Source organism: Schistocerca gregaria, chromosome 9 (assembly GCF_023897955.1).
Source record: "Schistocerca gregaria isolate iqSchGreg1 chromosome 9, iqSchGreg1.2, whole genome shotgun sequence".
Lineage (NCBI taxonomy): Eukaryota > Metazoa > Arthropoda > Insecta > Orthoptera > Acrididae > Schistocerca > Schistocerca gregaria.
This window is the reverse complement of record NC_064928.1, coordinates 156,144,296-156,167,763: the sequence shown is the minus strand read 5'-3', so window position 1 is coordinate 156,167,763 and position 23,468 is coordinate 156,144,296. Positions and strand designations below refer to the sequence as shown.

General features: G+C 47.5%; 1 protein-coding gene and 1 pseudogene across 3 annotated transcripts in view; both read right to left on the bottom strand.

The window, feature by feature from the left end:
* LOC126292282 (filaggrin-2-like) overlaps positions 1-23,468 on the bottom strand; it is a 750,701-nt gene that overhangs the window by 659,547 nt on the left and 67,686 nt on the right. The gene's annotated exons all lie outside the window — the stretch shown is intronic.
* Positions 22,272-22,389, bottom strand: LOC126292342 (5S ribosomal RNA; annotated as a pseudogene).

Sequence of the window (23,468 nt, the reverse complement as noted above, 5' to 3'; positions counted from 1 at the left end):
TCTGAAGTAGTGCTGGAGGCAACTGACACCATGAATACTGCAGGGCTGCTCAAAAATCCGTAACAGTAGAAGGGGTGGAGATCTCTTCTGAACAGCACTTTGGAAGGCACCCCACATATGCACAATAATGTTCTTGTCTGGAGAGTTTGGTGGCCAGCGGAAGTGTTTAAACTCGCAAGAGCGTTAGTAGAACCACTATGCAGCAATTCTGGAAGTATGGGGAGTCGCATTGTCCCGCTAGAATTGCCCAAGTCCGTCTGAATGCACGATGCACATGTATGGATGCAGGCGATCAGACAAGATGCTTACATACGTCTCACCCGTCAGAGTCGTATCTACACGTGTCAGGGGCCCCATTTCACTGCATCTGGACACGCCCCACACCATTACAGACCATCCACCAGCTTGAACAGTCCATGGATTCGTGATATTGCCTCCATACCCATATACACGTATACACGCACATCCGCTAGATACAATTTTAAACGAGTCTCGTCCGACCAGGCAACATGTTTCCAGTCATCGACAGTCCAGTGCCGGTGTTGGTGGGGCCAGTCGCGCAGTCCTCAATGGTACTCGAGTGGGCCTTCGGCTCCGAAAGCCCATATCGATGTTGTTTCACTGAATGGTTCGCACGCCGACACTTGTTCATGGCTCAGCATTGAAATCTGCAACAATCTGCGGAGTTGTTGCACTTCTTCCACTTTTATCAATTCTCTTCAGTTGGTCCTGTTTCTGCAGGACATTTTTTCGGCCGCAGCGATGACGGAGGTTTGATGTTTTTTCTGGATTCCCGATATTCACGGTACACTCGTGAAATGTTCGTACGGGAAAATCCCCACTTCATCATTACCTGTGAGGTGCTGTGTCCCATCGCTCGTGCGCCGGCTATACCACCACCTCGAAACTCACTTAAATCTCGATAACCCGCCGTTGTAGCAGCAGTAACTAATGCAACAACTGCGCCAAACACTTATTGTCTTATATAGGTGTTGCTACCCGTAGACCGTGCTCTGCCTTTTTACCGATCTCTGTATTTCAATACACATGCTCTTCAGTGTACATACGAATGCCTAGTTTCGCGTCGATATGTACTGATACAATTCTCTCGAGCTTCCATCTTCGTTGGTTGTTGGTTGTTTTGGGGAAGGAGACCACACAGCGAGGTCATCGGTCTCATCGGATTAGGGAAGGACGGGGAAGGAAATCGGCCGTACCCTTTGAAAAGGAACCATCCCGGCATCGGCCTGGAGCGATTTAGGGAAATCACGGAAAACCTAAATCAGGATGGCCGGACGCGGGATTGAACCGTCGTCCTCCCGAATGCGAGTCCAGTTCCATCTTCGTCAAATCCACAAGCTTTCGGCCTAGTACTCCTAACCCACTGTCAAGCGGCGACTGCCTTTTGGTTGTTGCAACCTTGCATACGTAGCAGCGCTGCCTTCTGTGACTTCATTGGTGGACGCTTCGTCGCCGTATATGGCAAAGTGTTCGTTTGCTAGCCCGTCGCGTCCGTTTCAAACTTTCTATGGCCGGGTCCCAAACCGTGCTTAGCTCTGCAAGCTGCCGTCTTTATTGAGCATGTTGTCACAGATGTCTCGACGAATGCAATACGATATCCGTCTTGTAGAACATTCTTTGCTGCCGCTGATATCTCAGGGTACGGAGGAAAGACATACACTATGTGACCAAAAGTATCCGGACACCCAAGAAACACAAGTTTTTCATATTAGGTGCATTGTGCTGCCACCTACTGCCAGGTACTCCGTATTAGCGACCTCAGTAGTCAGTAGACATCGTGAGAGAGCAGAATGGGGCGCTTCGCGGAACTCACGTACTACGAACGCGGTCATATGATCGGGTGCCACTTGTGTCATACTTCTGTACGCGAGATTTCCACACTCCTAAACATCCCTAAGTCCGCTGTTTCCGATGTGACAGTGGGTTGGAAACGTACAGTACAAAAGCGTACAAGCCGACCTCGTCAGTTGACTGATAGAGGCCGCCGACAGTTGAATACGGTCATAATGTGTAATAGACATTTTCCGACTGGCACTGGTTGAAGAAACATAGAGAGAGAGACATCACATAGTACACATTTTGGAGCCCAAAGATTAACAAGATTTTAACTGTTTAACGATCGGACAGCCGATTAAGACAACATCTTACTGATATCATCATTCACGAGAATCGCCAACAAAAAGTAGCCATAGCCGAAAACACAGCGCTCTAATTTTTCCTCGTCGGAAGCGCTCTGCAGTCGGTCACTTCCAGACCTTCTCTACGAGTATTTATCTAGAGTTCTGCATGTCGGGTACGAGAAGCTTTCTCCCAACTCAAGTTGAACGTAGAAGCAAGCAGGGACGTGTTGTTGGTACCGAGCAACCACCGCTAGCAGCTTCTACGTATGGTGAGACGCAGTCGCAACAGTGATGTGAACTATATGGAAAGGCGAAGTTCACATGAAGTTACCGAGTAATTCCAATCCTCCTTTCGAAGACTTATTTGCAGTTACAAGTTCAACGTGCTTTCGGCTCCCGCAGTAAATGCACACTCATTCCATTCTGTAGCATTTTCTGTCACTGTGTACAGGAATCATACTACGACCTCTTGTTCAGATACGCGTTAGCTTTGAATTACCATTTTAGATCCTTTATCCAAGTTTGCAATGGCACCAGTTTATTGATTTCAGTTATTGTTAAATTCGTTCTTGAGTACTTGCGAATAATGTACTTGAATTCACTGTTATCATTGTGTGATTTAGTAATCACTGATCTGAAGAGTGCTCTTTTTCTTGTACCAAAAATTGGAGGGTAAAATTATTACACTAGCGAAAAAAAATTAGTGTATCCTTCTAGAGGTTTCCAATTCACTCAAGATTTATTGTAGACTACTGGCCATTAAAATTGCTACACCACGAAGATGACGTGCTACAGACGCGATATTTAACCGGCAGGAAGAACATGCTGTGATATGCAAATGATTAGCTTTTCAGAGCATTCACACAAGGATGGCGCCGGTGGCGACATCTTCAACTTGCTGACATGAGGAAAGTTTCCAACCGATTTCTCATACACAAACAGCAGTTGACCGGCGGTGCCTGGTGAAACGTTGTTGTGACCAAGCCAATTTGACACTTAGCCAACTGTCATTCAGTCAAGACAGCATACTCAGTGATGAAACAAAGCAGTAGGCTCTGCAAGAAATATCGACTCTTACACAATGTGTCTAATAGTCTATTTTAATACGACAGTATGACATCTTAGGCAATGTATAACACTTGTAAGTAAGCATTATACATGTGGATTCTTATATGGTTGTTACAATTTTGAACATGGCCGATAATGCAGCGAAATAAGATTACGTGAAAATACAGTTCTTCGGTTGCACAGGTAAAAAATTTTCAACTTTACCTAGGTTTCAACTGCTCTAAGGCAGCCTTCATTAGAAGTAAAAAAAAAAATTACATTACCTGTAACAGAGTTTTGGAATAATATAAACATTATCAAATTAAACATATGTAATAAACGTACATCGTAGCTAACTGCTACGGTACAGTAGACAAAGAAAGCATACTTACATAGAGTAAATAGTTATGAAATGGTCTAGAGCAACAGTGCTCACGTTAAAGATAAAAATATATTTGTAAATTATAAAATTTTCCTAGGAATGCACAACTTGATTAAGACGCGCCGCTAAGGGTCGCGTGTGCGGCAGGCACTGCAAGCAGCATCTGACTGAGAGGCGCGCGCGCCGTCGATGTTGGCAAGTCGGCACCTTGCATCGCGCCAGCTAGTATTGAATGCTTGTAATGTACAGTGACAACAGCTGTCAGGAGCATTGGAACAGGAGTGCACGTAATGTGCAGATTACATTATGGCAGATAGTATGTAACAGATCGACCGTTCAACAAATTACACTCCTGGAAATTGAAATAAGAACACCGTGAATTCATTGTCCCAGGAAGGGGAAACTTTATTGACGCATTCCTGGGGTTAGATACATCACATGATCACACTGACAGAACCACAGGCACATAGACACAGGCAACAGAGCATGCACAATGTCGGCACTAGTGCAGTGTATATCCACCTTTCGCAGCAATGCAGGCTGCTATTCTCCCATGGAGACGATCGTAGAGATGCTGGATGTAGTCCTGTGGAACGGCTTGCCATGCCATTTCAACATGGCGCCTCAGTTGGACCAGCGTTCGTGCTGGACGTGCAGACCGCGTGAGACGACGCTTCATCCAGTCCCAAACATGCTCAATGGGGGACAGATCCGGAGATCTTGCTGGCCAGGGTAGTTGACTTACACCTTCTAGAGCACGTTGGGTGGCACGGGATACATGCGGACGTGCATTGTCCTGTTGGAACAGCAAGTTCCCTTGCCGGTCTAGGAATGGTAGAACGATGGGTTCGATGACGGTTTGGATGTACCGTGCACTATTCAGTGTCCCCTCGACGATCACCAGAGGTGTACGGCCAGTGTAGGAGATCGCTTCCCACACCATGATGCCGGGTGTTGGCCCTGTGTGCCTCGGCCGTATGCAGTCCTGATTGTGGCGCTCACCTGCACGGCGCCAAACACGTATACGACCATCATTGGCACCAAGGCAGAAGCGACTCTCATCGCTGAAGACGACACGTATCCATTCGTCCCTCCATTCACGCCTGTCGCGACACCACTGGAGGCGGGCTGCACGATGTTGGGGCGTGAGCGGAAGACGGCCTAACGGTGTGCGGGACCGTAGCCCAGCTTCATGGAGACGGTTGCGAATGATCCTCGCCGATACCCCAGGAGCAACAGTGTCCCCAATTTGCTGGGAAGTGGCGGTGCGGTTCCCTACGGCACTGCGTAGGATCTTACGGTCTTGGCGTGCATCCGTGCGTCGCTGCGGTCCGGTCCCAGTTCGACGGGCACGTGCACCTTCCGCCGACCACTGGCGACAACATCGATGTACTGTGGAGACCGCACGCCCCACGTGTTGAGCAATTCGGCGGTACGTCCACCCGGCCTCCCGCATGTCCACTATACGCCCTCGCTCAAAGTCCGTCAACTGCACATACGGTTCACGTCCACGATGTCGCGGCGATGGAGCTCCGTATGCCACGGCAAACTGGCTGACACTGACGGCGGCGGTGCAGAAATGCTGCGCAGCTAGCGCCATTCGACGGCCAACACCGCGGTTCCTGGTGTGTCCGCTGTGCTGTGCGTGTGATCATTGCTTGTACAGACTCTCGCAGTGTCCGGAGCAAGTATGGTGGGTCTGACACACCGGTGTCAATGTATTCTTTTTTCCATTTCCAGGAGTGTATTATACTGTAAAACAGGGAGAGAGAGAACAATATTTAAGGCTACAGTACGGGAAGCATAATAGCAATATTCCGCTTTAAGTGATTTTAAGCAAGGGCTTTACACCATCAAAGAAATTTTTATCACGTAATTGTAATTGCTCATTGAGGATTAAATGGTCGTTACGGGAAAAATGTTCAAGCGTATCAAGTCTGAAGCCTTTCTTTTCCGTATGTAAGATACTAATATCATGAACATCTTTAGGTTTGTGTCCTGTGATAAGAAGGTACTCAGCGAATGACAAATTATGTATGTTCGTACCTTTTTTGATCGGATCAAAATCGACTCATTTTTCCAGATGTACATTTCATTAAAGTACCCACTTAAAGAACTCCATCCAATCAATAGTCCAAAGACATCAAACAGAGCACACTTACAATCTCTTGATGCGTGGACAGAGTCCATAAATTACTCCATGTCCGGTTACTGTGTGCAGTCAGCACTTTTTATTCCGTCTTCCCCAAGAGTCACGGCGGGAATAACGACGGTAATTCTGATTTTGCGCGCAAGTATTTGATACTGACAAAGCACAAAACAACAATCTCCACGGTCAGGTGCGCCGAACACCTGAAGCCGGATGCTGTGGTGGTTTTTACAATGCACCTTCGAGAGCTACACGGAACTGAAATCACAACTAACACACAAACGCAAGTTAACGAGCGCGCGAGCGCCTATTATTTTATGTGAACATAAACTGCTGCCCAGAATTTATGCCGCAGTGAAGGAAATCCTTACATCGTCTCGAGTAGGTGGCCAATCGCTGCGATCGTAAAACGGCAGTTAACACCGGCTCCAACGCGCCGGAGCGAACACAAAACATTAATTAACCGCCCTCTGAAGGCGCCTGTGTCGCGATTTCTAATTTTTATGTACGTTCCGGGACGCCCGAGAGCGAATCAACACTAATGGTCTGGGAAATGTTTCAGATAGCGGGATGATAACGAGCGGGCGGTGTGGAAGTGTCGATACAGCAGCAGCGTGGACAAGAGGCCAGCGAATAGTGCGGCCGCCCACAACTCACCTGCTACACAAATTCAACGTCCAAATTACAGAGGCGGCAGTAGGACCTGGACTGGGACTTCCGAGATAATGAAAACTAATGACTGGAAATCAATGTTTTGATCTTTATTGACAAAAATGGTGGTATGCGCTTAAGGAGATGACTTAAGTTATAAGTTGTTTAAGTGGTGACAGTCTGGCTCAATGCATGACGTACAGCGGAACCCGCTGACAAGGTAACAGTCCAAGGTGTGAATAAAGGACCTTGATGAATAAAATGTTCATTGGTTTCCAACCGCGTCAATGACTCCTGCTGTTGCAAACCTCTTCATGGAGAATTTTAGATACTGTGCCATTGAAGCCGTTTTCAAGAAGGGACGTCGAACAGATGTGCAGAACTATAGACCTATATCTCTAACGTCGATCAGTTGTAGAATTTTGGAACACGTATTGTGTTTGAGTGTAATGACTTTTCTGGAGACTAGAAATCCACTCTGTAGGAATCAGCATGGGTTTCGAAAACGACGATCGTGTGAAACCCAGCTCGCGCTATTCGTCCACGAGACTCTGAGGGCCATAGACACAGGTTCCCAGGTAGATGCTGTGTTTCTTGACTTCCGCAAGGCGTTCGATACAGTTCCCCACAGTCGTTTAATGAACAAAGTAAGAGCATGTAGACCATCAGACCAATTGTGTGATTGGATGGAAGAGTTCCTACATAACAGAACGCAGCATGTCATTCTCAATGGAGAGAAGTCTTCCGAAGTAAGAGTGATTTCAGGTGTGCCGCAGGGGAGTGTCGTAGGACTGTTGCTATTGACAATATACATAATTGACCTTATGGATAACATTGGAAGTTAACTGAGGCTTTTTCCGGATGATGCTGTAGTATATCGGGAGGTTGGAACAATGGAAAATTGTACTGAAATGCAGGAGGATCTGCAGCGAATTGACGCATGGTGCAGGGAATGGCAATTGAATCTCAATGTAGACAAGTTTAATGTGCTGCGAATACACAGAAAGAAAGATCCCTTATCATTTAGCTACAATATAGCAGGTCAGGAATTGGAAGCAGTTAATTCCATAAATTATCTGGGAGTAGGCATTAGGAGTGATTTAAAATGGAATGATCATATAAAGTTGATCGTCGGTAAAGCAGATGCCAGATTGAGATTCATTGGAAGAATCCTAAGGAAATGCAATCCGACAACAAAGGAAGTAGGTTACAGTACGCTTGTTCGCCCACTGCTTGAATACTGCTCAGCAGTGTGGGATCCGCACCAGATAGGGTTGATAGAAGAGATAGAGAAGAGCCAACGGAGAGCAGCGCGCTTCGTTACAGAATCATTTAGTAATCGCGAAAGCGTTACGGAGATGATAGATAAACTCCAGTGGAAGACTCTGCAGGAGAGACGCTCAGTAGCTCGATACGGGCTTTTGTTGAAGTTTCGAGAACATAGCTTCATCGAGGACTCAAGCCGTATATTGTTCCCACCTACGTATATCTCGCGAAGAGACCATGAGGATAAAATCAGAGAGATTAGAGCCCACACAGAGGCACACCGACAATCCTTCTTTCCACGAACACTACGAGACTGGAATAGAAGGGAGAACCGATAGATGTAGTCAAGGTACCCTGCACCATACACCGTCAGGTAGCTTGCGGAGCATGTATGTAGATGTAGATGTAGATGAAGTGTCTCTTTCGGTACGTTGACGACACGTTCGTCATTTGGCCACACGGACGCGAAAAACTAGACGAGTTTTTTCAATGGCGGCAACAGTAATATCCAGTTCACCATGGAGGTGGAAAAAGATAACGCATTGCACTTCCTCGACGTCCTTGTCCACCGTAAACGAAATGGGTGCCCCGGCCACAGCGTCTGCAGAAAACACAGACTTGTACCTGCACGCCACCAGCTATCTTCATCCAGCACAAAAGCGCACAGTATTACAAACATTGGTGCACCGTGCAAGAGAAATACCAGACGACGATAAACTGCCCCATGGACTGAGCCACCTACGCAAGGTTTTCAGGAATAACGGCTACAGCGCCCATCAAGTGAAAGAAGTCATTTCTGGGAAATATTAGAATAAGACCACCGACGAAGAGCAGGAAAAGAAACTTGCTTTGCTGCCATTCTGTGGCTCTGTGTCGGGCAAGATAAGCCGCCTGTTGAAAAGACACAAGATCAAATAAATCTTCAGGCCTCCAACGAAAATCCGTCAATTACTGAAACCAGTTAAAGACGCAGTAGGTCTCAGAACACCTGGAGTCTACGAAATACCTTGTGAGTGTGGCCAGAAGTACATCGGACAAACGGTGCGTACTGTGGAACAAAGCAGGAAAGAACATGAGAGTTATTATCGCCTACGCTATCCAGAGAAATCTGCGTTAGCTGAGCATGCCTTAGAATACGGTCACCTCATAAAATTTGACGATACCTCTGTCGTGGCTCACACTAACGGCTTCTGGAACAGTTTAATAAAGGAAGCTATTGAGAAAAAAATTACCGCAAACACCCTGAATAGAGACGGAGGCTTGCAGCTCAGCGCTACATTGGATCCAGCGATCGCGCGGTTGAAAAGGGCACATCGAACGCCGACTCAAAACATGCCCATATACACTCCTGGAAATGGAAAAAAGAACACATTGACACCGGTGTGTCAGACCCACCATACTTGCTCCGGACACTGCGAGAGGGCTGTGCAAGCAATGATCACACGCACGGCACAGCGGACACACCAGGAACCGCGGTGTTGGCCGTCGAATGGCGCAAGCTGCGCACCATTTGTGCACCGCCGCCGTCAGTGTCAGCCAGTTTGCTGTGGCATAAGGAGCTCCATCGCAGTCTTTAACACTGGTAGCATGCCGCGACAGCGTGGACGTGAACCGTATGTGCAGTTGACGGACTTTGAGCGAGGGCGTATAGTGGGCATGCGGGAGGCCGGGTGGACGTACCGCCGAATTGCTCAACACGTGGGGCGTGAGGTCTCCACAGTACATCGATGTTGTCGCCAGTGGTCGGCGGAAGGTGCACGTGCCCGTCGACCTGGGACCGGACCGCAGCGACGCACGGATGCACGCCAAGACCGTAGGATACTACGCAGTGCCGTAGGGGACCGCACCGCCACTTCCCAGCAAATTGGGGACACTGTTGCTCCTGGGGTATCGGCGAGGACCATTCGCAACCGTCTCCATGAAGCTGGGCTACGGTCCCGCACACCGTTAGGCCGTCTTCCGCTCACGCCCCAACATCGTGCAGCCCGCCTCCAGTGGTGTCGCGACAGGCGTGAATGGAGGGACGAATGGAGACGTGTCGTCTTCAGCGATGAGAGTCGCTTCTGCCTTGGTGCCAATGATGGTCGTATGCGTGTTTGGCGCCGTGCAGGTGAGTGCCACAATCAGGACTGCATACGACAGAGGCACACAGGGCCAACACCCGGCATCATGGTGTGGGGAGCGATCTCTTACACTGGCCGTACACCTCTGGTGATCGTCGAGGGGACACTGAATAGTGCACGGTACATCCAAACCGTCATCGAACCCATCGTTCTATCATTCCTAGACCGGCAAGGGAACTTGCTGTTCCAACAGGACAATGCACGTCCGCATGTATCCCGTGCCACCCAACGTGCTCTAGAAGGTGTAAGTCAACTACCCTGGCCAGCAAGATCTCCGGATCTGTCTCCCATTGAGCATGTTTGGGACTGGATGAAGCGTCGTCTCACGCGGTCTGCACGTCCAGCACGAACGCTGGTCCAACTGAGGCGCCAGGTGGAAATGGCATGGCAAGCCGTTCCACAGGACTACATCCAGCATCTCTACGATCGTCTCCATGGGAGAAAAGCAGCCTGCATTGCTGCGGAAGGTGGACATACACTGTACTAGTGCCGACATTGTGCATGCTCTGTTGCCTGTGTCTATGTGCCTGTGGTTCTGTCAGTGTGATCATGTGATGTATCTAACCCCAGGAATGCGTCAATAAAGTTTCCCCTTCCTGGGACAATGAATTCACGGTGTTCTTATTTAAATTTCCAGGAGTGTATGACGATGTTACGGGCACCAGTGACGTCACAGCCGGCAGCTAGCGTATATAAGGGAGCACCAACAGCCCACTGGCAGTCATAACACTTGGCTATGGCCAAGGAGTGCTTGGTCGAAAGCTCGTGTAGTTTTAAGCAATTGACGCGGTTGCAAACCCGAGAACATTTTATTCAATGTTATGGCCGAGAGATTCTGCATTCTGACCTTGATGAAAGTTGGCAGGTACAGGGGACAGGCAAAATAACGCGAACAGTGATAGTAATGGGATGGTTGTGTTTGACCGTCAACAACGCAGGTGAGGTATGTGTCGCGCTGGACTGTGCGTGTTCAGTACGGACTGGGCATCAGTGCAGGCTGTTTACGAGTAGTGTGCACTTCATATCTGCATACAGAGGCCGACGTCGTCGTGCAATGAAAGAGCTAACAGATTTCCGGAGAGAGCATGTTGTGTGGGTGCGATTAGCTGGAGCATCAGTAACCAAGACAACCTGAATGTTTCAAGAGCAAATGTTTGAACACTCACGACAGTCTACACAAAACATGGAAAGACATCATAGCGGGGGCGAATCAAAACTGAATGACAGAGATCGTCGTACGCTAACTCGAACTGTGTCAAAACAGCACAAAACTACGGCGGCTAACGTGACTGCATAGCTCAATAGGTACCTTCGAGACCCCGTATCTATCGACACTGTCCGCCGTGAACTCCATAATATTCATGGACGAGATGTTGTACCGAAACCATTACTCACGACAACCAATGAACAGAAGCGTGAAACAAGGTTTCAGGAGCATAAATCCTGGACGGCTGATCAGTGGAAACATATGATACGATCCGAAGAGTCAGCGTTTTCGTTGTTTCCAACATCGGGCCGCGTTTACATCTGGTGAACACCAAAAGAAGCCAACAATTCCAATGGTTAAGCATGGAGGTGGAAGTGTGAGCAAGCAGAAGTGCCGCAACACGACGTGGCATGGACTCGGCTAATGACTGACGCAGCGCTGGTGGGAATTGACAACATGAATCCTGCAGGACTGTCCATAAATCCAGAAGAATACGACGGGGTGGAGATTTCTTCTGAACAGCACGTCGCAAGACATCCCAGATGTGCTCAATAATGTTCGTATCTGGGAAGTTTGATGGCCAGCGCAAGTGTTTAATCTCAGAAGTGTTCCTCGAGCCACTCTACGGCAATTCTGGACGTGTGAAGTGTCGCATTGTCCTGATGGAATTATCCATGTCCGTCGGAATTCACAATGGACATAGACGGATGCAGGTGACAAGACAGGGTGCCTACGTACGTGTCACCTGTCAGAGCCGTGTCTAGACGTATCAGGGGTCCAATATCACTCCAACTGCACACGTCCCACACCATTACAGAGCCTCCACCAGCTTGAACATTCCCTTGCTGACATGAAACGTCCATAGATTCATGAAGTTGTCACCATACCCATACATGTACATTTGCTCAATACTCTATGCAACGAGACTCGTCCGACTAGGCAACATATTTCCGGTGATCAACAGTCCAAAGTCGGTGTTGACGGGCGCAGGCGAGGCGTAAACCTTTGTGTCGTACAGTCATCAAGGGTACACGAGTGGGCTTTCGGCTCGGAAACACCGTATCAATGATGTTTGGTTGAATCGTTTGGACAATGACACTTGTTGATGACCCGGCACTGAAATCAGGAAATATTTGCGGGAAGGTTGCACTTATGTCACGTCGAACGATTCTCTTCAGTCGTCGTTGGTCCCGTTCTTGCAGGATCTTTTTTCTGCCGCAGCGATGTCGGAGACTTGATGTTTCACCGGATTCCTGATATTCACGGTACACTCGTGAAATGGTAGTACAGGAAAACCCCACTTCAAAGCTACCTCGGAGATGCTGTGTCCTATGGTTAGTGGGCCGACTATAATACCACGTTCAGACTCACTTAAATCTTGATAACTTGCCATTGTAGCAGGCGTAACCGATCTAACAACTGCGCCACACACTTGTCTTACATAGGCTTTGCTGACTGCAGCGATGTATTCCGCCTGTTTACACATGCCTGTATTTGCATACGCATTCCTACACCAGTTTCTTCGGCTCTTCAGTGTACTTAAAGGCGCAATAAAAGTCTTAAAAGATCGGAGTTGGCAATTCGTGTTTTTTTTTGTAAGAATCAACTTATTCTACAGATAAGAAGAATATTTAACAAGTCGGGAGTTCGCAGGCTACTCTTGGCTGAAGATCACAGCGAGGACATGCATCACGGCAGGGTCGTACGAAACAGGATCGGAAAAATCGGTTTTTAGCTGTCCTGATGTCAAAAACTTCATAAAAACCAAAATGACAGCGGTGTCCACATATCGTGAGACTGGCGCAAGACATGTTCAGTACACTGTCTGTCGTTCCTGCCCAAGCTGAAATACAGAACCAGCATGTTCCACAACAGACGGACTGTCCCGTGGGCTACGTTCAGGACGCGTTGTGCAATGGTGCCTTCAATTCAGCTACGTTCCTAACTGGAGTACTGAAAGCAACATCATTCAGGTAACCCCAAAGCCAGAAGTCACACGAATTAAAATCAGGTGATCTGAACCGTCACGATGTAGAGAAATGACGACTGATAATTTTAGTATTTCCAAAATGTCTCTATAGCAGCCGTTTCACTGACTGTACAACGTGCAGAGGAGCTCCAATTTGCATAACAGTGATCCCACCCACACATCCACACTGTTGATGGGACGGAATGACGTTGGTGTGCAATAGACTCTCGTACCGTTTACCAGTGACGGTAGAGGTAACAGGACCGGCAGGACTCATATTCTAGAAAAACTACGGCCCTGTGATAAACGATGCTGTGGTGTCACCGCCGGACACCACACTTGCTAGGTGGTAGCCTTTAAATCGGCCGCAGTCCGTTAGTATACGTCGGACCCGGGTGTCGCCACTATCAGTAATTGCAGACCGAGCGCCGCCACACGGCAGGTCCAGAGATACTTCCTAGCACTCGCCCAGTTGTACAGCCGACTTTGCTAGCGATGGTTCACTGACTACTTACGTTCTCATTTGCCGAGAAGATAGTTTAGCATAGCCTTCAGCTACGTCATTTGCTACGACCTAGCAAGGCGCCATTATCAGTTACTATTGATATTGTGAACTATGTACCGTCAAGAGCGACGTTCATCATTAATTGATTAAAGTTAAGTATTCCATCAGCTACGTCCGTTCTTTTTTTTTTCTAAATTATAATTTCCTTTGTCATGTTCCAGACCTCACGCCAGCCTGCGTGAGCTAAATCGCGTGCCTTTCGGCCTCCTCTAGTAACACGGTGTTGGCTCTCCTGCCAACCACAACAGATGCCATCAACAGGCACCACACAGTCACATTTGCAAAATGAAGTGGTACCTGTTGACGTGCGTGCTTATATTCTGTTATCAATATTCTGCAGATGTGCAATTCTGTGTACTGAAACCGGCTTGGAAAATGAAATGGGCTTCGTCTGTCCACAGAATGTTCCACGGCCATTCATTGTCTACTTCCAGGCGAGCAAGAAATTCCAGAGCCAAAGTTTGTCTTGCTGGCGGCACATCAGCAAGAAGCAACTCCTGAACATGGACAGTTTTGTATGGATAGCAATGAAGCATGTTTCGTAGGATTTTATGCACCTGCTGCAGGTACGTCCAACGTTCGGGCAATTCTCCGTGCACTGCATGTTTGCACAGCACCGCTCAACCCTTCCTGCAATGCTGTGGCCACATCTTCGACAGACGTCGGATCAACTCCTTTCCTCTATCTGCTGTATTCTTGTCGAAATTCGTAATTATTTTCCCCAGACCCTTTGCACACATGCAACCAATGTCTTTTTTCATACCTTGAGTGTCCGGAACTTCTGTAGGGCTACAGGCGCACATCAGTGTCCCTGTAAAAGGGCTTCAGCAGCAGGGCGCGAGTCTTCATGAAGACAGGCATACTGGGCTTCTCGGATGCGAACTAAGGAACAGCTGTGTACCACACATCTGCTGGGGTGCATATTCTGACCCTTACAGCGCCGTCCGTTGGCACAATTTTCTTTACTTTTTTGTTTTCGTTTTGTTCCGTGACTTTTCCCCCTGCGTCAATTATATGCTGTTCAAATTTGAAGTCATTCTGAACAGCGGTTTTCCTTCTACAGCATTTTGAAACTGAAACTTTAATTATAGACACACTGTTAAACGTGTGTGGGTACAGCCCTGACGTTAGCTACGCCCCACTGCCTATATCCAGGATATCAAGGACCGCTTACTTCAAGAGAAAACGCACAACGGCTTTCTTTATGACTCCCTTACCAACTGAATCAGTGCATCCGTCCACGGCAGTGGGGGAGGAACGTCAAACTGAGAAGCCGGTACTGTAATGACAGAAATAACCCTCTCAACCGGTGAAGTATCATATCGTATCCTCCTCCCGCTCTGGGTCGTTTACTTTTCTTCTCAGGCTGTGTATGTCTCGTGGAATGATTACGAAGAAAAAATGAGAGAAATCGGAGTTCATACAAAAGTTTTGTTCTCGACAATGCGGAAAGGGGGGAACGATAGTGGTAGATAGGTATCCTCCGCTACACCCCGTAAGGTGGTTTGCGGAATTAATATGTAGATGCAAATCTTGGGAGCACTAAGCCACGTGCATAAGGCGTTCTGCAACTAATGCAACAGATTTTTTTTCCTGAAAGCTGATTGGTTACGTTCACATTTTCAATACATCATACTATTCCCCATTCTTTTGGTTACAAAACCCTATATCTCAATGTAATGTCCCTTCAAAGCCCTTACTTCACCTTAGTGGGAGGGCCTGTATACCGGCATGGTACCACTTCACTAGCCGACGTCGGATCCAGTGTATTGTTGCACCAGTAATGTCACTATCAACCTCGAACTGGTGAGCATGAAGTTCATCCTTTACTGGGCAAAACAGATGGAATTGGGAAGGTGTGAGATCCGGGCTGCAGGATGGATCAGGAAGCGAAAATTCTTATTATTAAACCAAGTTGTCTTAAAGTAGAAAGAGCAATCGTTTTCTTCAAATCAAATTCAAAAGTAGCGCCCAAGAAAAGGCCAATGAAGTTTTGTGAGTTCCTCTCGGATGCACAAACTTGTGTGCGGCCTTGCATTGTCATGGAGAAGAAGAAGTTCGTTTGCATTTTCGTCGCGACGAACACGCTGAAGTCAGCTGTTCAATTTCCTGGGGCTAGCAGAATACACTTCCGAGTCGATCAATCACAATGAGGGAGGACATCGATCAGAATAAGTCAGCCAGAAGATGGTCACCAAGACCTCATCGGCTAACGGGGTGAAGCTTTGAACTACTTCTTCGGAGAAGAAATGACGTTTTGTTTCTGGTTCGAAGTGATGACAGCGCGTTTCATTGCCTGTGACAATGTTCGATAAAAAATTGTGACGATCGGCGTCGTAAAGCGCAAGCAGTTCCGCAGAGATGGCCCTTAGTTGCTCTTTATCGTCTTCTGTTAGGAGGCGAGGAACTGTTTGGGCGCACAGATTTGACTTCCCCAGCTGAAACTTCCAGGCAGATTAAAGACTGTGTGCTGGACCGAGACTCGAACTCCGGACCTTTGTCTTTCGCGGGCAAATGCTCTACCGTCTCAGCTACCCAAGCCGAACACACGCCCCGTTGTCACAGCTTTAATTCCGCCAGTACCTCGTCTCCTACATTCCCAACTTCACAGAAGCTCTCCTGCAGGAGTCATGCTTGGGTAGCTCAGTTGCTAGAGCACTTGCCCGCGAAAGGCAAAGGTCCCGAGTTCGAGTCTCCGTCTGGCACACAGTTTTAATCTGCCAGGAAATTTCATATCAGCGCACACTCCGCTGCAGAGTGAAAATCTCATTCTGCACTTCCCTAGCTGTTGGACGTGTGTGTGTGTGTGTCAGAACTACCAACAGAGACGTCCAGCTGAGCAGCGTGGTGTTTGACCGTGATCCGCCGATCACCTCTAATGAGAGTGTCCGCACGTTCCAACACAGGAGGAACCAGTTTTGTGATGCCGGGGGATGCGACAAGCTTGCGGGACGTTATTTCTACTCTGACAGGTTTCGCCAACGATTCACCGTACTTTTGGTCACTACTTGGTCTCGGTAGACACTCTGCAAGCGCCGACGACAATATGCGATGCTCTGGTTTTCAGCCAAAAGAAACTGAATGACAGGTCTCTGCTTGGAAGGCGCTTCCATTACAGACATTAGTATGAGGACTACATACACTACTGGCCAATAAAATTGCTACACCAAGAAGAAATGCAGATCATAAACGTGTATTCATTCGACAAATATATTATACTAAAACTGACATGTGATTACATTTTCACGCAATTTGGGTGCATAGATCCTGAGAAATTAGTACCCAGAACAACCACCTCTCACCGTAATAACGGCCTTGATACGCCTAAGCATTAAGTCAAAAGAGCTTGGATGGTGTGTACAGGTACAGCTGCCCATGCAGCTTCAACACGATACGACAATTCATCAACAGTAGTGACTGGCGTATTGTGACGAGCCAGTTGCTAGGCCACCATTGACCAGACGTTTTCAATTGGTGTGGGATCTGGAGAATGTGCTGACCAGGGCAGCAGTCGAACATTTTCTGTGTCCAGAAAGCCCCGTAGAGGACCTGCAACACGCAGTCGTGCATTATCCTGCTGAAATGTAGGGTTTCGCAGGGATCGAAAGAAGGGTAGAGCCACGGGTCGTACCACATCTGAAATGTAACGTCCACTGTTCAAAGTGCCGTCAATGCGAACAAGAGGTGACCGAGACGTGTAACCAATGGCACCCATACCATCACGTCGGGTGATACGCCAGTATGGCGATGACGAATACACGCTTCCAATGTGCGTTCACCGCGACGTCGCCAAACACGGACGCGACCATCATGACGCTGTAAACAGAACCTCGATTCGTCCGAAAAAAATGCCGTTTTGCCATTCGTGCACCCAGGTTCGTCGTTGAGCACACCATCGCAGGCGCTCCTGTCTGTGATGCAGCGTCAAGGGTAACCGCAGCCACGGTCTCCGAGCTGATAGTTCATGCTGCTGCAAACGTTGTCGAACTGTTTGTGCAGATGGTTGTCGTCTTGCATACTTCCCCATCTGTTGACTCAGGGATCGAGACGTGGCTGCACGATCCGTTACAGCCGTCTGCTAGGCGACTGCTAGTGATACGAGGCCGTTGGGATCCAGCACGGAGTTCTGTATTACCATCCTGAACCCACGGATTCCATATTCTGCTAACAGTCATTGGATTTCGACCAACGCGAGAAGCAATGTCGCGATATGATAAACCGCAATCGCAATAGGCGACAATCCGACATTTATCGAAGTCGGAAACGTGATGTTACTCATTTCTCCTCCTTACACGAGGCATCACAACAATGTTTCACCAGGCAACGCCGGTCAGCTGTTGTTTGTGTATGAGAAATCGATTGGAAACTTTCCTCATGTCAGCACGTTGGAAGTGTCGCAACGGCGCCAACCTTTTATGAATGCTCTGAAAAGCTAATCATTTGCATATCACAGCATCTTCTTCCGTCTGTAGTACGTCATCTTCGTGGTGTAGCAATTTTAATGGCCAGTAGTGTATAAAGCTTCTACCTGTCGGAGCCTCACGAGACTATAAGGGCTGAAGTGGGTAATGGTACTAGAATTACGTAACCATTACGGCACCTCACCTCAACCTCTCGATACCAGCAATATTGTACTGTGTTTCTGTACAATAATTAACATATTTCAGTGAAAACATTCAGATTTGATTTCATTAATGTAGAGGTACTTCGATACATCGATATGTATATATTGCAATGATATTATTCACTATGATCTTTGACGTACTTGTAACTCCTATTTTTGGGCCCGTAGGCGGTTATTAGAGTCAAGTCTTGGTCGTAATGTTAGAAATACGCAAATTGTAGTCAGTTTATGAAATGTGAACTTTAACAGCGAGGAAGAAATTTTCAAGTATGTTTTATATTGTGAAGAGATGTTTTAGAACGAGTTACGTGAATATTGCAACAAAAGTAATAAAAAAGAAGTGTAACTTAAATTCGGAGTGTTGATTACTTTTTTTACATCACCATTGTTCTAACTTGAAAAAGTTTAATCTTCAAGAATGGTTTATGAAACACATCTATGAAACTTTTGAATATTGCAGAATAGCACCTAGGCACCGAGCGAGGTGGCGCAGTGGTTAGCCACTGGACTCGCATTCGGGAGGAAGACGGTTCAATCCCTCGTCCGCCCATCCTGATTTAGGTTTTCCGTGATTTGCCTAAATCACTCCAGGCAAATGCTGGGATGGTTCCTTTGAAAGGGCACGGCCGACTTCCTTCCCCGTCCTTCCCTAATCCGATGAGACCGATGACCTCGCTGTCTGGTTTCTTTCCCCAAACAACCCAACCCAATAAGACCTAGGCCTCTTTCCATCCGAACTTGGAATGATCACTACCTAGATTTTCGACGATTGAGCCATGAGTTCACAACTAGACCAGCGTGGGAAACACGGAAAGATGAGTCCCTAGTTTATCCATTATTTCATGAAATGACTTTATTAACTGTGCTCTAATGACACCTGCAACATAATATAACTTCGTTGTTGCCCGAAAATGCAATATTTAGCAGCGTGAGCAACACTACAATCATAATTAATTTTTGACCTTTGTTGTGGTTGGGTTGTCAGAAGTGGGAATGTTCCACGATGTCCCACAGCAAATTCCGCATTCTGTCAAGCGAAGATGGGCGAGAAAGAGATGTGTTGCATTACTTATTGAATGCCCCCCGTAATTCGTCTCGCGCATCGCACAGGGCTAGTAGTGTGGAACTTGGCGCGAAGCGAGGGAGGTTGCGAGGCACGGCCGAGAGGAACATGTCACAGGCCGACCGGATTGGCCGAGCGGTTCTAGGCGCTTCAGTCTGGAACTGCGGGAGCGCTGCGGTAACAGGTTCGAATCCTGCCTCGGGCATGGGTGTGTGTGATGTCCTTAGGTTAGTAACGTTTAAGCAGTTCTAGGGGACTGATGACCTCAGGTGTTAAGTCCCATAGTGCTCAGAGCCACTTGAACCATTTGAACATGTGACAGGCCGGGTGCATTGCTCCCCTACCCGGCCGGCGGAGCCTACGACCCGCGCGGCGGGCCGACGCTCGGTCCTGATAAACGGCCGCAAGGTCGCCGCGCATATTGCGAGACGTAGGGCGCACGCCGCGCCGGGATTAGCACGTCCGACCGCCTGCCGCCGAGGGCGTTTCCAGGATTAGCATCGGCACCGGCACCGCCGCCGAACCATTAGCCGGCTCGCGCTGGAAACTGGATACTCCAGTTCGGGACGTCACGTCGGCGACCCGTGGGTGGGACGGGACGGTGCGTCCTCCTCCTGTGATCTGGAACTGCGGCGCGTCGGCGGCGAGAATGCAGAACGACTGCGGCTGCGGGAGATCCCAGGAGATAGGCGAGGGGGCGCAGAGAGGAGGCGGGGGGGGGGGGGGGAGGGGGGAGGAAAAAAGGCGTTTTCCGCTGCACAGCCCTGGCCGCACGCCATGCGCTGCGACAACGCGTCCAGACTGCAGAGGCCGCGTGCAGTGGTCGCCCGTTCCGAGACTCCACTGCGCAGGGCTGCGATTTTGAAGCAACAGTGCACGACAAAAACCAACAGCAGGACACCCCACAAAATATCCGGGGTGTTCGGAAATTCCCGTTACTAGCCATAGACACGTGGCGATAACAGACCTCCCGGTGACAAACAGACCCGATCTATTTGAAACAGTTTACGCAGAACAGGGAATCAGCGATCCTAAAGCAGTTACTGCATCGATGATTTCATCCGTAAATAAGAGATATTAAGAAAGGTAGGAAAATTTTTCTGTTTAGCAAAAGAGACCAAAAGCAGATTACAGAGAACCTGAAGGCTCAACACAAAAATTTTGTCTCAAGTACAGATAGTTTTGAGGATCAGCGGTCAAAGTTCAAAACCATCGTACAATATGCGTTAGATGAGTATGTGCCAAGCAAGATCGTAAGAGATGGAAAAGAGCCACCGTAGTACAACAACCGAGTTAGAAAACTGCTTCGGAAGCAAAGGGAACTTCACAGCAAACATAAACATAGCCAAAGCCTTGCAGACAAACGGAAATTACGCGAAGCGAAATGTAGTGTGAGGAGGGCTATGCGAGATTCGTTCAATGAATTCAAAAGTAAAGTTCTATGTACTGACTTGGCAGAAAATCCTAAGAGATTTTGGTCTTATGTCAAAGCGGTAGGTGGATCGAAACAAAATGTCCAGACACTCCGTGGCCAAAATGGTACTGAAACAGAGGATGACAGACTAAAGGCCGAAATACTGAATGTCTTTTTCCAAAGCTGTTTCACAGAGGAAGACTTCAAATTAATACATTTATTGTTCTCCATCATCCTAGAAAGTCCTTGTGAAACTATGGCGGATGCGTTCGACGTCTGTGTCAGGCACTCGGAGACGGCCCGGCGATTTGCCTTTACACAAACAACCTGTTTCTCTGAATTGTCCATGCCATCCTCTAATGCTGTTTGCTGTATAAGGATCCACACGGAACCTAGTATGAAAGTCACGCTCAACAGTTATTACTGACCCGCACAGCGCGAAACGTAGAACATAAAACGCTTGCTGTTGTCCCGACATCATTTTTATTAGGAGGTGGGCGTACAGTGCTGCAAACTAGCGGGAACCATATAAAACTCTTTCCAACAGTACGTTGTTCACGCACATATCTCAAATAACATAATAGTTATGACTTTTTTTTTTAAAAAAAAAGTCGGATGATTCTTTTAATACAGCCTGTATTTTGATTAGGAATCGATGTCCGGAAACGCCATCCAGCGACGTTAGAGAGAATTAAATTTATAGGGAACAACGTCTGTGTAAATGTGTCTATCACAGCAACAGCTACCGGTACATGTATTCCACTATCAGACGATTCAGAAGGATTTTCGAATCGTTCGTTTCCGAAACAGGGACCCTTACCTCAAACTGATACACTTATTCGTCTCCATCATCCTAGAAAGTCCTTAAGATCTTCACGGAATCTCCCTGTATATTCATACATTTATAGGCACCGCTACCTACAACTTTGATGCTCTGCAGCGTCGTTGGATAACATAACCGAATGTGGGTTCCTGAACAAAATATTATCCACTCACTACCCTCTACAAGTGCTAGAAGTTTGTAACGACAGTTTTCGAACAGTTTGCACACTCACTAGGATGTCACGTTCTCACTGCCATTCCATCCCAACAGAACTGATGTGGACCAGAGTCAACGATTACATACAGCTATCTTGTGTAAATCATTTTTCAATTGGCTTTGATCATCTGATGACTTTATAGGAGGGTAAACGACAGCATCGTCTGTAAAGAATCTAAAAGTGCTACTCACACTGTCTCCTAAATCGCTTATGTAGATCAGGAGCAGCAGAGGACCTACACGGTAACACTTCTTTAGGGAACGGCAGATATCACTTCTGTTTTATTCGTTGACTTTTAGCCAGTTACTACGAACTGTGATCTCTCCGACAGAAAATAGTGAATCGCGTCACACATTTGAGATGATTGCCTGTAGGTACGTATTTAGGCTAGAAGTCGCTTGGAAGTAATGTTGCTAATAGCACTAACTCACACTCCATCTTCAGGCCACGAGTGGCCTACCGAGACCATCCGACCGCCGTGTCATCCACGGTGGAGGATGCGGATAGGAGGGGCGTGGGGTCAGCACACCGCTCTCCCAGTCGTTATGATGGTATTCTTGACCAAAGTTGCTACTATTCGGTCGAGTAGCTCCTCAATTGGCATCACGAGGCTGAGTGGACCCCGAAAAATGGCAACAGCGCATGGCGGCCCGGAAGGTCACCCATCCAAGTGCCGGCCATGCCCGGCAGCGCTTAACTTCGGTGATCTCACGGGAACCGGTGTATCTACTGTGGCAAAGCCGTTGCTAATGTTGTCAATAGGCTTCTGGAAATCTAAAAATATGGAATCAGTTTGACATCCCTGTCGATAACTTATTACTTCGCGAGGATAAAGAGCTAGTTGTGTTTACCAACCATGACGTTATCTGAATCCGTGTTGGCTGTTTGTCAACAGTTCGTTTTCTTCTAGGTAATTCTTAATGTTCGAACGCAGTGATCACTATGCGATCAAAAGTATCTGGACACCCGCAAAAACATACGTTTCTCATATTAGGTGCACTGTGATGCCACCTACTACCAGGTATCTCCGTATCAGCAAGCTCAGTAGTCATTAGACATCGTGGGAGAGCAGCATGGGACGCCCCATGGAACCCAACGTGGTCAGGTGATTGGGTGTCGCTTGTGTCATACGTCTGTACGCGAGATTTCCGCACTCCTAAACATCCCTAGGTCCACTGTTTCCGGTGTTACAGTGAAGTACAGGCCGACGTCAGTTGATTGACAGAGACCGCCGACAGTTGAAGGGGGTCGTAATGTGCTGCTGCATTTGAGAATTTTCAAGTCTGTATTGCTGTCTGTTGGGTTATGTTTCTCGTCACTAAGATGTTCAACAAATGTGGAATGGCATCTGTTACTTTATAATGCTGTTCTGTGTATCTGGTATTAAAGTTTCTGCTTTTCTGCGCTATATAAACTGATTTGTAGTCCTGACATGGTAGTTTGTAAATATCAGGTGTGTTGTGCTTGTCTGTGCTTAGTTTTCTCTGTGTTATCTGTCCTGTAGGCTATTTGTAGCTCTCTTTCTTTTGAGCATGCTGCCTCTTCTGTGGGCTGCTGTGTTCTTGTAGGTGAGAGTGAAACCACTTGTTTGTTGTTGGGGGTGTTTCTTGTTCACGTCTGCTCCTTTGTGTGTTTTGTGTGTTTGTAAGTTGGTGAGAAAGTTTGTGTGTTGGGAGTCCTTTTTGATTTGATTTAATTTTGTAGTTTATCTATAGTGTTTGTACCGCGTCCATTATCTAGAGCTATTTCTCTGATTGTCTGTAATTCATTGTTGTTGTTGTTTTCAGTGAGTGAAGTTTTGTTCAGTCTGTGTAGCATACATTGGAA